This window comes from Thalassophryne amazonica, chromosome 6 (genome assembly GCF_902500255.1).
Source record: "Thalassophryne amazonica chromosome 6, fThaAma1.1, whole genome shotgun sequence".
Taxonomy (NCBI): Eukaryota; Metazoa; Chordata; class Actinopteri; order Batrachoidiformes; family Batrachoididae; genus Thalassophryne; species Thalassophryne amazonica.
In genome coordinates, this window is record NC_047108.1 from 12,882,817 (window position 1) to 12,895,385 (window position 12,569).

Genomic DNA, 12,569 nt, shown 5'->3' on the forward strand with positions numbered 1-12,569 from the left:
TGTCCACCTATGATTAGCCTGTTGCTTAGCAACTGTGGCTGTGCCCTGAGGCCCAGTGGTACCCTTGCATATCCTTGGATACCACAGGGTGAAGTGGATCAGAGTCTACAAGTTCCCTTGGATGGGGTGCAAGTCCGACATAGGTTGCTTCACCAAGAAAGGCCAGTATCCACTTAAAGTTAGGTGGACTGTGGCAGATGAAGTGTCTTGGTGAAAAACACAGACGGCCTGAGCTGGAATTCTCAAAATAAAATTATTTTTGACTATCCTGCCCACTGTGTTGCTGTTGAATTTCCTTTGTTGTCTCTGGACTCTCTGCAATGGTTTGAACAGGCCAGCATTTTCACCAAACTCTGATCTTGATCCCAGTGAGATCCTCCAATATGACCCCCACGTGATGCTGATCCTGTGAGGATAAAGCACGCTGGATCCCTTTAGCAGGCAGGGAGGAGGAGAAAAGCACTGCGGCTAGGTGACGGAGCGAGGGAGTGACTTTACCTCTGGACTCTGGCGGAGGGAGTGTCTTTGGAAGGAAAGACCAGGGAGAGTACACACAGATAGAAGTTTAATGCCTGACCGAGCACGGAAAGAATATCTGCTACAGGCAACAAGAGCTGAAAGTTACAAAAGAGAGAGAGAGAGAGGAAAAAGCAGGAAGAGCTGGAGGAAGAGTTGGCTGAAAGCAGCTTGTGTCTCCCGTCCCTCCCCCCTGACTGTCCTCCCCTCCTCTGCTGTGAGAGGAAAAAGGAGAGCAGAGCGAGAAAGAAGCTCAGCCACGCTCACTTCCTTCAGGACTCAGGAATTCCAGGACATTTGGAGTTCCGTGCACAATCGCTTCCAATCTCACTGTGATAGAAATCAGAGAGAGAAAAATGAACTAATGTCCCGTTCCAATCCTGTGGACTATTTGACCCTGATGGCACCTGCTGAGGAGGACCCGGCTCTCAGGACCCAGGACTGATGACAAAGGTGAGACTTCATTTCATGGCTGTTTTCCTCCAAATGTGTCTTTGTGTTGACTTCCAGGCATCTCCACATGTCCGTCTGTTGGATTAAAGTATTTGAAGGCTTCAAACGAAACTGATCCCAGATCAGATTGACAGCCTGAAGGGGCTTTTCTTGGACTTGACTCTGCACTTGTGTCTGTGTGTGGATTCACATCGTTAAGCTGATTTCTGTCAGTAACGATGCTATAGTCTCAAAACTGTTTGATGTGAAGAACGTTTTGTTGCTTCTGTTGTCTGGACCAGGAAAGAGGAGATGTGCAAAGCGTGTGCGTGCACGCAGGAGAGTTTCTTGGATCCCTTTAAAAAAAAAAAAAAGCTCAATATTTGCAGTGGAAATGGAGGATTTTGGAGTCAGTTCTTATCATCTGGGGAGGTGATGGTCTAGTGGTTAAGCAGTGGGCTTGAGACCAGAGTCCCCGGTTCAAACCCCCATCTCTCCAGAAAATCACTAAGGGCCATTGGGCAAGGTCCTTAATCCCCAAGTTGTTCCTGGTGTGTAAGTGCTTTGCACAGCAGCACCCTGACATCGGTGTGTGAATGGGTGAATGTGAGGCATCATTGTAAAGCAGTTTTAGCTTCTGTTATAGATGGAATAGCACAATATAAATACAGTCCATTTACCGTTCTGGCAATGACTCGCAACAGAAAAGTTATTCCTGTGTTTGTAATAGAATAAGGAGTCTGAATCTCACAGCTAAAAGATTCCAGCTGTTTTTGTTTCTAAAGCTTTGAACACAAAGAGTAGAACAGACATGAATCAAGCATGTGTGGAATCCAGAAGCATGTGAACGTAAGTTGGATTTTCTGCTTTTCCACCTGCAGTAATTGTGCGCCTGCATGCACTCTGACACTTTTGTTCTCTAATCTCATTGACTACAGACGTTTCTGCAGGTTTCCACTCACATCCAGTGACAGAGGCTTATCTCGGACACTTTGTTCATCTGCTTCCGAACGTGATCACAGTGACGGGATTTTAGATAGCCTAAAGAAAAAAAACCAAAAAAAAAAAACAAAGGCAAATCAACTTTACCTTCTGAAAAGTGCATAAAACTGTATTTAAGACAATTTCAGCCCAATACACCTTTTATTACATGTCAGTCTGCCAACTGGGTGGGTGTTCTTGACCTAGCTGGTTGTGGATTATAATTTTCTGAGCTTTTTGTATCTTTTGGGTCTCTGGTGCTCATTGGTTTTGCAGTTCCCTGTTGGTTTTCATTTATGTTAATGCATTTATTTAGGTTTTTTATTTGTGTGATGATGGGGGGCTGATGACTGAAGAGTGCATCTCGATGTAATAAACTCATAATGTAGCTTTAGTAGCAAAATAAAACGATTCTTTTAAGTAAATATTTTTATTTAGTAATTTAATTATGGACCATGACATGCACTGCCCCATAGTGACACCTGGTGGTGGGGCTCAGTTCCACCACTGCAGAAGAGATGCTCATCTATTAGGTTTTTGATAGTAAGTCCCTTCGGCTGCTCCCTTGTTTGCACTTGGGGTCGCCACAGCAAATCCAAGGTGGATCTGCATGTTGAATTGGTGTTTTAAATGCCTTATGAAGTCATTGCATATGTGTTATTGGACTATTAGACTCATAGCAGTTGGTTTACAGCCAGATATTGTGGTGGTGGTGGTGGTGGTGATGGGGTGGCCAGGATAGGGAGGTTTCAGGTCACCCATCCCTGCACCTATGGGATTTCCACCTATGGCTGCACTGATAGGGTTTCTGTGACTCCACCTTTTTCTTTGGGTGGGGTGAGGAGAATATTAAAGGTGGCAGTCAGCCATCATGTGTTTGAATGTGCAAACACTGACTGACAATGTGACTGATGTATAACGTGTTCATATGCTGCATTTCGTTGTATTTAGAAATCTGAATACAACAAAATGCAAAATTCGAAAAAGTGAGACAGTTCTGTCTCAGAAAAGTGCAATGGAATGGCCACTCAGGTTGTAATTCCAAGTCGGGAACTTGGGCAAGATCCGTGTATCATCACACCAGTATAATTCTGCACAGAGAAAGATAAACTGAACAACTGTTTGAATAATGTCTACTTGTGAGTAGTGTTTGATGATGAGTTTGTAGAGTTCAAGGGTTTTATGGGATAAATGTATCTGACAGGAACTTACCTGAGTTGTGGATCTTGGTGTTTTTCTCATTATGTCGGTGGCTCGCAAACTTATACTGCGGCAAGGAGCTTGGTGTCCCGAGCTATTACAACCCCAATTCCAATGAAGTTGGGACGTTGTGTGAAATGTAAATAACAGAATACAATGATTTCCAAATCCTCTTCAACCTATATTCAATTGAATACACCACAAAGACAAGATATTTAATGTTCACACTGATAAACGTTATTGTTTTTGTGCAGATATTTGATCATTTTGAAATGGATGCCTGCAACAGATTTCAACAAATCTTGGATGGAGCAACAAAAGACAGGGAAAGCTGATGAATGCTCAAAGAACACGTAATTTGAACCAGGCGAGTGTCATGATTGGGTATAAAAGGAGCATCCCCAAAAGGCTCAGCCGTTCACAAGCAAAGATGGGGCGAGGATCACCACTTTGTGAAAAAACTGTGTGAAAAAATAGTCCAACAGTTTAAGAACAATGTTTCTCAATGTTCAATTACAAGGAATTTAGGGATTCCATCATCTACAGTCCATAATATAATCAGAAGATCCAGAGAATGTGGAGAACTTTCTACACATAAGCGGCAAGGTTGAAAACCAACATTGAATGCCCGTGATAGTCGATCCCTCAGGCGGCACTGCATTAAATACTGACATCATTGTGTAAAGGATCTTACCGTGTGGGCTCAGGAACACTTCAGAAAACCATTGTCAGTTAACACACTTCATCACTACATCTACAAGTGCAAGTTAAAACTCTACCATGCATGGCAAAAGCCATATATCAACAACATTGAGAAACGCGCTGCCTTCTCTGGGCCCGAGCTCATTTGAAACGGACTAGATGCAAAGTGGAAAAGTGTGCTGTGGTCTGATGAGTCTGTGATCTGTGATGGCACCATCAATGCTGAAAGGTACATCCGGGTTTTGGATCCAAGCAACGTCTTTTTCAGGGACGTCCCTGCTTATTTCAGTAAGACAATACCAAACCACATTCTGCACGTGTTACAACAGCGTGGCTTCATAATAAAAGAATGCGGGTACTAGACTGGCCTGCCTGCAATCCAGACCTGTCACCCATTGAAAATGTGTGGCGCATTACGAAGCGTAAAATACGACAACAGAGACCCCGGACTGTTGAACAACTGAAGTAGTACATCAAGCAAGAATGGGAAAGAATTCCACCTACAAAGCTTCAACAATTAGTGTCCTCAGTTCCCAAACGCTTATTGAGTGTTGTTAGAAGGAAAGGTGATGTAACACAGTGGTAAACATACCACTGTCCCAGCTTTTTTGAAACGTGTTGCAGGCATCATTTGAGCAAATATTTGCACAAAAACAAAAAAGTTTATCAGTTTGAATATTAAATATCTTGTCTTTGTGGTGTATTCAATTGAATGTAGGTTGAAGAGGATTTGCAAATCATTGTATTCTGTTTTTATTTACATTTCACACAACGTCCCAACTTCATTACAATGGGGTTGTACTTTGCTAATTCCAAAGGTCAGTATTTCCGATGTTAGGAATACCATCTCAGAATCACTGACTTCTGACGTGCAATGGAAGAATGTCACAGAGTTATTCAAAGCTCCCCCTAATGGCTTGAATTGCACACAGATGCAACCTAGCTTCCTTAAAATATGGTTTATTGTGATTGTGTATTGATGTGTGAATCGTAGCTTTGATGTACACAGTCTATATAAAACCTTCCTTTTTGCTAAAGCTTATAGTTAGGGCTGGATCAGGTGACCCTGAACCATCCCTTAGTTATGCTGCTATAGACTTAGACTGCTGGGGGGTTCCCATGATGCACTGAGTGTTTCTTTCTCTTTTTGCTCTGTATGCACCACTCTGCATTTAATCATTAGTGATTGATCTCTGCTCTCTTCCACAGCATGTCTTTTTCCTGGTTCTCTCCCTCAGCCCCAACCAGTCCCAGCAGAAGAATGCCCCTCCCTGAGCCTGGTTCTGCTGGAGGTTTCTTCCTGTTAAAAGGGAGTTTTTCCTTCCCACTGTAGCCAACTGCTTGCTCACAGGGGGTCGTTTTGACCGTTGGGGTTTTTCCGTAATTATTGTATGGCTTTGCCTTACAATATAAAGCGCCTTGGGGCAACTGTTTGTTGTGATTTGGCGCTATATAAATAAAATTGATTTGATTTGATCTATTTGTTTGCTATGTAACTGGCCAGATGTTTGTTGAGAACAACTGAGGGGGTGTGATCTTAATTCAGCACGCAGAACATTTTCTAAAGGAATAATACGCCTGAGATCTTCGATTCAAGTATAAATGTGTCTTCTCTTTTATCTTCTGTTCTTTGTACTCAGTAATTATAAAGAAAAACATCCTGTTTTTTATTGTCACCGGCGGTATTTTTTATTTATTTTTTGAGTGAGTGGGCGTGTACACGTGTTCAAACTTCCAGGTGTGCATTTTGTCTGTCGTCTCACCTTTTCAGTCCTGTAATCCTCAGACCCAGCGGTCTTTAGAATCCAAACCCACCCTTACCGGCACAGTCACCCCTTTATTAGTCAACATGAAACCTTTAACTTCACAGGAAAGAGAGCTGTGGTTGCACTAGTTTAACAAGGTATTACATGGTACTTACATGTTGTGTGGTACTTTGTGATCTTGACAGTAAGTTGGGTGATAATACTACTCAGGTATTTGTGCAGTTTGTAGTTCCAGTTCCAGCATATGGACATTCCTTTGTTGGGGGTTGGTTTTTTTTTTTTGTTGTTGCTGTAAAGCTTAATTTTTTTAAATACGATGGCCTTTTACTCTCAACTCAACTCAACCTTTATTTCTAAAGCACATTTAAAATGACAGCAGTCGACCAAACTGCTGTACATAATTAACACGTTACCCCCAATCATAAATAAATAAATTAAAAGTAACAATAAAATTGCAACCGGCAATAAAATAAATAACAGACAAAAATATAAAAATAACAGAGAAAAACACTCGTAATATTCCGAGAATAAAGTCACAATATTACGAGAATAAAGCCGCAATATTCTGAGAAGTTGTATTTATATGAGAAGCAATAACCCTGCAGAGTGCCAGTCCCAGCTTCCTCCTCCATGGAAGAGATCATTTTCTCCAAGTCCGTGTGGTTCCTCCTCTGGAATAGACGCATTTTCGTGTAGATTCTTTTCTGTTACTATTAAGTTCTGTTACTAATGATAATGTGGTGCAGATGGGCCGAAAGATGACATATTTCTTTATTTGTAAAACCTATACTCAAGTACAACTTAACTGTAAATCTCATTTTGAGATGCAGAATTTTTTCTCTTATAAAATTATGTCTTTATTCTTGTAAAATTACAAGTTTTTTCTCATAAAATTACAACTTTATTCTCGTAATATTATGACTTTATTATCAAAATCTTAAAAAACAAAACTCAAAGTCATATTTAAAGGTTTTTCTTTTGGTTCTTTTAAAGCTTCAGCTGATTTCAAAAAGACTGACACGTGGCCTTAAACTGTGCTGTGGGTTTTTTTAAAAATATATTTTTCCACTTATTATCTCTCATCCAGCTGCATTTAGCCACAGTATGACATGAACGGCTGCATCACCGTCGAGGTGTCGGCAGGCCCATTTATCTGTGGAGGCTTTGAGTTGGGTTATCGCTCACTTTTATTATAGGTTGTCCACGTTACAAGCACATTCAGCGAGGCCAGTCACTGCAGACCTCAGCGCTGAGACACCTGCACGCTCCATCACGACTACAGAAATGCACCACATGGTTATGATGTTTGGGCTGATGTCCCCTCATCTTTTGATGTAATGCCATTCCAGCGGTACCCAAGGATCTTCCAAAGAGGCCGAGTAGTACCAACGACATCCAGTTGTCACCTTAGATCACTGGTTAGAGTCCAAGTCTCACAAACATACAGTAAGGGCCCATTCAGATTATGATGTGACTGATGCTGGCCAATGTAACCGACTCTCAGAAATCTCTGTGAAAGGCCGGGGAATCTTTGCTGATTTGCCGACAGAGAGGGAAAAGTTGATTAATGTCAACCAGCGCCGGGGCCCGCCAGACTTCTTAGGAGCTAAAACCCTGGTCACACAGCACTAACGGAGGACACCGAAGGTAAAACAAAACAAGAAATCTGGACTTACGTTGACTTTCGGAGACATCGTTTAACCGTTGTTCCTGTAGCTGGCGCTTCGTCAGAATTTTCAAACTGTTGAACAATGTGAACGAATCCTGACAACAACCTCAAGTCGTCCATATTCCATTTTGCTTTCTGTCTTGATGGTTCCTCATCGTTTGCAGTTTCCGTACCGTCAGCATTACATTTGATTGTTGTCCAACTTCATCCAACCTCCCAAGTCCGAGGTCTTGCACAAACATTGACGATATCTGAATGGATCAATAACTAAAGATCCGACGAGCTGAACGTGACTCATCCATTTGGGGAACGAAAAGCAACATTTTCATACAGAAACAATAGCAGCAAGAACGTTTGATCAACTACTTTAACTATTTTCGCACGTTGCAGCATCTCTGGCTGCTACGTGCATGTGCCGCACACGTTGTAGTGAAGAGAGATCTGTTGTCAAGACAACGCAGCTGCAGGTGAATGAAGAGAGCACAGACTCGCTGCAGAAATGATCACAGCGTCAAGGTCGCCGTTTGCGTCATTTTTCTTTTGCTAGTTTTGGTTTCGTTTTGGTCTTTTATGCGCTCTGCACTCACAGGCTTTTCAATGATGGAAGAAGTGCCGGCTCATTCCTCCACTTTTCCTTTTCCTCCACTCCTTTGTTCAGCTAACGCCGTGTGCGGTGTGATTGGGGCTTAAGTCAAAGTAAGTTGGACAACACTGATGTCCGGAGAACATCAGTGAACGGCGCAGTAATGGTGTATTAGTGGAGGTGATGCAGGGTAGCAGTGCCCATCTCTTGCCGATGTTTTGTCATGAACATTGAAGATTTTAAGGATGCTGAAAATTTTTCCAGGACCATGATGAACAGCAAACGCTGAGCTAATCGTTATAGTGTAAATGTACTATGAGACAGGAAGCACCAGGATGTGGATCTAAGTTCTCCTGCCAAGATATTGGCATCATCAAAAACTTCTGTCTACCTCATGAGTCCATAAGCTCTTCCCAGATGTCTCTAAATCTCAAGGCAAGAGGACCCAGAGACATGAACCTCATCTCCAAGACAAGTTCAGCACTTTCAGTGCTTATTCCATCCTGGCAATCCCTCAGTGGTGAAGAAGATCATCTCATCGATTCCCAGACGGGATGTGGATGTAAAGGTGACTGAACAGGCCAGTCTGTTGGTCTAGAGACAAATGTGGGTGGGTGTGTTGAAGGTGAGAGTGCCATTGCATGCTGACAAACATGGTCCTTCACAGATCCTGAGCCTGGTGGGATGGCTGGAAAATCCCGAACGATTGGGATCTGAGGAACTGCTACAGCCTTCACAGCCGTTGGGTTACAAGCCATAACCTCCTCTGCCTGATCCACCATTGAAGACTTCTTGTTTCACCAGAGCTGTCTCACGTTCAGGGTTCCTGTTGGACCTTCATGGGTACCATAGCGGCTGTGGGACATACAAGGTCCCCACCATATTTCACCCCAACAGGATGTAACAAGAGGCTGAGCTGAAAAATGAACTTTCACTCACACACAGACAGCAAAGGCTGAGGTGAAGTTGGTCTTAGGTTGGATACTTATCTGTTGAGTATCCAACCAAAAAAATAAAAGGTTTGTGCAGTGTGAATTTAAGGCATCGCTTTCATGAAAAGACCAGCCCAGTCTCATGTACTTTTTTCATCCTCCCATCATGAAATGATTCAAATTTTCATGTCAGGTTTTTTTTAACTCACTATTACTAACCCTACTCCTAACCCTAACCATACCCCCCCCCCCCCCGCATTTTAATTACATGCAGCCATCACAGAATGAATTAGAATGAATTCGTGCTGCCATGACAAAAATTTTGCACTTTTCGTGACAATATGACAAACCAATAGATTAATGTATATTTCGTGTTGCTGAATCACGACTTGCCATGAGACCAGGTTGGAAAATCAATCAATCAATCAATCAATTTTTTTATATAGCGCCAAATCACAACAAACAGTTGCCCCAAGGCGCTTTATATTGTAAGGCAAGGCCATACAATAATTATGTAAAACCCCAACGGTCAAAACGACCCCCTGTGAGCAAGCACTTGGCTACAGTGGGAAGGAAAAACTCCCTTTTAACAGGAAGAAACCTCCAGCAGAACCAGGCTCAGGGAGGGGCAGTCTTCTGCTGGGACTGGTTGGGGCTGAGGGAGAGAACCAGGAAAAAGACATGCTGTGGAGGGGAGCAGAGATCAATCACTAATGATTAAATGCAGAGTGGTGCATACAGAGCAAAAAGAGAAAGAAACAGTGCATCATGGGAACCCCCCAGCAGTCTACGTCTATAGCAGCATAACTAAGGGATGGTTCAGGGTCACCTGATCCAGCCCTAACTATAAGCTTTAGCAAAAAGGAAAGTTTTAAGCCTAATCTTAAAAGTAGAGAGGGTGTCTGTCTCCCTGATCTGAATTGGGAGCTGGTTCCACAGGAGAGGAGCCTGAAAGCTGAAGGCTCTGCCTCCCATTCTACTCTTACAAACCCTAGGAACTACAAGTAAGCCTGCAGTCTGAGAGCGAAGCGCTCTATTGGGGTGATATGGTACTACTAGGTCCCTAAGATAAGATGGGACCTGATTATTCAAAACCTTATAAGTAAGAAGAAGAATTTTAAATTCTATTCTAGAATTAACAGGAAGCCAATGAAGAGAGGCCAATATGGGTGAGATATGCTCTCTCCTTCTAGTCCCCGTCAGTACTCTAGCTGCAGCATTTTGAATTAACTGAAGGCTTTTTAGGGAACTTTTAGGACAACCTGATAATAATGAATTACAATAGTCCAGAGTAAGGATCTGGTTAGACACCATGTTTCTAAGATTTGTGGGGCCAAGTACAATAACTTCAGTTTTATCTGAGTTTAAAAGCAGGAAATTAGAGGTCATCCATGTCTTTATGTCTGTAAGACAATCCTGCAGTTTAGTTAATTGGTGTGTGTCCTCTGGCTTCATGGATAGATAAAGCTGGGTATCATCTGCGTAACAATGAAAATTTAAGCAATACCGTCTAATAATACTGCCTAAGGGAAGCATGTATAAAGTGAATAAAATTGGTCCTAGCACAGAACCTTGTGGAACTCCATAATTAACTTTAGTCTGTGAAGAAGATTCCCCATTTACATGAACAAATTGTAATCTATTAGACAAATATGATTCAAACCACCGCAGCGCAGTGCCTTTAATACCTATGGCATGCTCTAATCTCTGTAATAAAATTTTATGGTCAACAGTATCAAAAGCAGCACTGAGGTCTAACAGAACAAGCACAGAGATGAGTCCACTGTCCGAGGCCATAAGAAGATCATTTGTAACCTTCACTAATGCTGTTTCTGTACTATGATGAATTCTAAAACCTGACTGAAACTCTTCAAATAGACCATTCCTCTGCAGATGATCAGTTAGCTGTTTTACAACTACCCTTTCAAGAATTTTTGAGAGAAAAGGAAGGTTGGAGATTGGCCTATAATTAGCTAAGATAGCTGGGTCAAGTGATGGCTTTTTAAGTAATGGTTTAATTACTGCCACCTTAAAAGCCTGTGGTACATAGCCAACTAAAAAAGATAGATTGATCATATTTAAGATCGAAGCATTAAATAATGGTAGGGCTTCCTTGAGCAGCCTGGTAGGAATGGGGTCTAATAAACATGTTGATGGTTTGGATGAAGTAACTAATGAAAATAACTCAGACAGAACAATCGGAGAGAAAGAGTCTAACCAAATACCGGCATCACTGAAAGCAGCCAAAGATAACGATACGTCTTTGGGATGGTTATGAGTAATTTTTTCTCTAATAGTTTAAATTTTGTTAGCAAAGAAAGTCATGAAGTCATTACTAGTTAAAGTTAATGGAATACTCAGCTCAATAGAGCTCTGACTCTTTGTCAGCCTGGCTACAGTGCTGAAAAGAAACCTGGGGTTGTTCTTATTTTCTTCAATTAGTGATGAGTAGAAAGATGTCCTAGCTTTACGGAGGGCTTTTTTATAGAGCAACAGACTCTTTTTCCAGGCTAAGTGAAGATCTTCTAAATTAGTGAGATGCCATTTCCTCTCCAACTTACGGGTTATCTGCTTTAAGCTACGAGTTTGTGAGTTATACCACGGAGTCAGACACTTCTGATTTAAAGCTCTCTTTTTCAGAGGAGCTACAGCATCCAAAGTTGTCTTCAATGAGGATGTAAAACTATTGACGAGATACTCTATCTCCCTTACAGAGTTTAGGTAGCTACTCTGCACTGTGTTGGTATATGGCATTAGAGAACATAAAGAAGGAATCATATCCTTAAACCTAGTTACAGCGCTTTCTGAAAGACTTCTAGTGTAATGAAACTTATTCCCCACTGCTGGGTAGTCCATCAGAGTAAATGTAAATGTTATTAAGAAATGATCAGACAGAAGGGAGTTTTCAGGGAATACTGTTAAGTCTTCTATTTCCATACCATAAGTCAGAACAAGATCTAAGATATGATTAAAGTGGTGGGTGGACTCATTTACTTTTTGAGCAAAGCCAATAGAGTCTAATAATAGATTAAATGCAGTGTTGAGGCTGTCATTCTCAGCATCTGTGTGGATGTTAAAATCGCCCACTATAATTATCTTATCTGAGCTAAGCACTAAGTCAGACAAAAGGTCTGAAAATTCACAGAGAAACTCACAGTAACGACCAGATGGACGATAGATAATAACAAATAAAACTGGTTTTTGGGACTTCCAATTTGGATGGACAAGACTAAGAGACAAGCTTTCAAATGAATTAAAGCTCTGTCTGGGTTTTTGATTAATTAATAAGCTGGAATGGAAGATTGCTGCTAATCCTCCGCCCCGGCCCGTGCTACGAGCATTCTGACAGTTAGTGTGACTCGGGGGTGTTGACTCATTTAAACTAACATATTCATCCTGCTGTAACCAGGTTTCTGTAAGGCAGAATAAATCAATATGTTGATCATGGGAGGCAGAGCCTTCAGCTTTCAGGCTCCTCTCCTGTGGAACCAGCTCCCAATTCAGATCAGGGAGACAGACACCCTCTCTACTTTTAAGATTAGGCTTAAAACTTTCCTTTTTGCTAAAGCTTATAGTTAGGGCTGGATCAGGTGACCCTGAACCATCCCTTAGTTATGCTGCTATAGACGTAGACTGCTGGGGGGTTCCCATGATGCACTGTTTCTTTTTCTTTTTGCTCTGTATGCACCACTCTGCATTTAATCATTAGTGATCGATCTCTGCTCCCCTCCACAGCATGTCTTTTTCCTGGTTCTCTCCCTCAGCCCCAACCAGTCCCAGCAGAAGAC

General features: G+C 41.9%; 1 protein-coding gene across 1 annotated transcript in view; it reads left to right on the plus strand.

Moving 5' to 3' along the window:
* The first annotated feature begins 545 nt into the window (after window positions 1-545).
* Window positions 546-12,569, plus strand: part of sema3b (sema domain, immunoglobulin domain (Ig), short basic domain, secreted, (semaphorin) 3B) — a 225,898-nt gene continuing 213,874 nt past the window's right edge. Inside the window, 1 exon segment of the mRNA XM_034171769.1 lies at window positions 546-969. The gene's annotated coding sequence lies outside the window, so the exon portion shown is untranslated.